This window comes from Carica papaya, mitochondrion (assembly GCF_054855325.1).
Source record: "Carica papaya mitochondrion, complete genome".
Classification (NCBI taxonomy): Eukaryota; Viridiplantae; Streptophyta; class Magnoliopsida; order Brassicales; family Caricaceae; genus Carica; species Carica papaya.
The window spans coordinates 215,001-217,500 of record NC_012116.1 but is presented as its reverse complement, the minus strand read 5'-3'; positions in this window follow the sequence as shown (position 1 = coordinate 217,500).

The following is a 2,500-nucleotide window of genomic DNA, read 5'->3' as shown; positions in this document are numbered from 1 at the left end:
GGATCTGCAGACTTTGCTAGATCAAAGTCCTGTGGCAGTTAGCCAGAACTTGGATGCTTTGAAGGATCCTCTCCAGATCGTAAGGAATCTATCTGAAGAAAGTGGAATTTCCACTGAGGTTTCTTTTCCAAGCTTGAAGAGGAAATTAATATGACAGTGGGGCAAGTACTCAGTGCTACTGAGAGTCAGAATTCAATTGACTCCAAAATCAAGACCTTCATTCAGCAATCGACCAAAGCCCGTGAGTCCGTGGCAGTGTTCGAGAAAATAGAGAACGATTTAGACTCAATGGAGGCCGAGGCTGAAAATCTAAAGGATCAGATTACAAACTTTGGATCCTTTGTATCAAGAGGTAGGATAGTTTTCCATACCAATTCTCCTTCCTCAAAAGATTGAGGCTTGACTTTCCTGTTGTAGGCTCTAGCTATTCTCATCTTCTGAACCCTTAGATGATCCAAGGCCAGTAGCCTCATTGTAGTCTCCTGGAGTCAAGTTCTTTTGATGGGCTACTCTGAGATACAACACTGTGATCTCCATTGGAAGTACGGCATCGTGGCCATAGGTTAAGGCAAATGGAGTCACTCCCGTACCTTGAGCGATAGACTTACGGATCTCATCCGGTTGACACCCCCTTTTTCAAAGAGAGCTTTTTTGATAGTGACCGCCCCGTGGGAGACCGCTACGCACCTTGCATCGCCCCCAGCAGAGTGAGGAGTAGGCTATGGAATTGATTTCATTAGCATTACTAAGAGCAAAGAGAGAGATTTGAGTAGCTTATTCAATCCGATCGGGAATAGGAGAAATAATGGAATAGGAAGAAAAGTCCCTCGGAGACAAGAAAGAGGACTTGAAGGCTTAGCTCTGCGAGCCTGCCGCTACGCTCCTTTGTTACAGAATTCATGGTCAACGAGAAAGAACCTTGCCTTACTAATCTCTTTCGAGATAAAGGTCATTACAAAGGTGAAGGCACCCATCTGGCCTTTGAAGGAAGGCTAGTCACTCCCGCTCTACTTCCTGAAACTAAGGAACTGGCTTTAGATCGGCTTCTTTTTAGGGAAGAAAGATTTATCGATAGACTGAACTTATGCCTCCTTACCTCTGTGATAGCCTATTGATCCAGTTTACGAGGCTTTCAGTCTACGATAGCGAGTTACAGATGATAAGGATAGGCTAGTTTCAGATTAAGCTAGTTTTGAATATAAGGAGAGGTTGTCTTATACCTTTCGTGCCTCACTGACTTTTTAAAGCAGACAGATGCCCAAAAAAAAGAAATTGAAGCAATCTTCGGTCAAAGAGCGCTTGGTGATTCAATTGCTAGTGGTGGTTTACTCTTGATTCAATTCCACCAAACCTTCCACCAGGATCTGCCCTAGTCCCAGAGCTTATTCTAGCGCAACAACAGATTCTGATTAAATTGCATCACAGTTGATTCTCGAACAAGAACAGCGCTTAGGCATTCAGTACGACCGGTTATTCCAGCAAGAGCGGTAACAGATGAAATAGCTAACAGGGCATTCTCTGCACTAGCTCATTCCCTTCCCCGAAAGCCTAGAAGTCAGCCATAACTCTTAACGATGCAAGGAATAGCTATCCTTTCGTGCCCAAGTCCAAGCACGGGATGAGACTGACCTACTGATCCTAGTGGCTCTGGGTCAGGTCACGAACGGTATTCGATTGATTTGAGCTCTATCGTCCCACGAGAATGAAATTGCTCATGCATTGGCTTGTTGCTTATAGACTGTAAGTTCGAGAACCAGGTTTTAAGCATGTGACTAAAAAGCTAGGGAGCACGAAGTCGGTCTTCTTTCTCAGAGTTTCTATCTGAATACGGAATTAGACTCTTTCTTAGAATAAGTAATTGAGAGTTTGAAGCCCATACGTCAAGTAGTGGGAATAGGTTAGCTCCTATCCTATAAGTAGTGGTCCCAGCTCCTAATGGTCTAGCGGAACACTTTCTCTTTCTATATAGATTGAATCAAAGGAGTGAGTGTACGCCCCACGCGATTCAGCCACTAGCAGAAAGAGCATAATAGAAGAAATGCCTATTCTGATCTAGACCCGCTGGGTTGACTCTTTGGTTGAAGCGGGAAGTCCTGTTTCTGATCCGCGAGGTGGGATGGTCACTAGCACTTGGTGAAAGCTAAGTGGGAGTTGGGAACAGAACATCGGGTCGGGGTCTCGTATATAACTAAGTATATAACTTCCCCAAGGTCTTTCAAAGCGGGGAGAAGTGAGTGAGCGAAGCCGTGGGTCTCATCTGTAATCCCGGAATGTCATTTCTTTAGCTCCGTGTTCGGTGTCTAAACCTAACCCACCAGCGGCGGAATTTCGTATTCGTAGAAGATATAGATCTCCTTTGCCTTGACATCCACACGTGGGACAGAAGGTTGTGCGCTTTCTTTCACATAAAAGAATGTCGAGGGATCGGATCTCAGACTCAAAGGGGTTGTCTGGCACAGGTGGGAGTAAACAATTCCCCAACCCAAGGTCAGGTCTACTG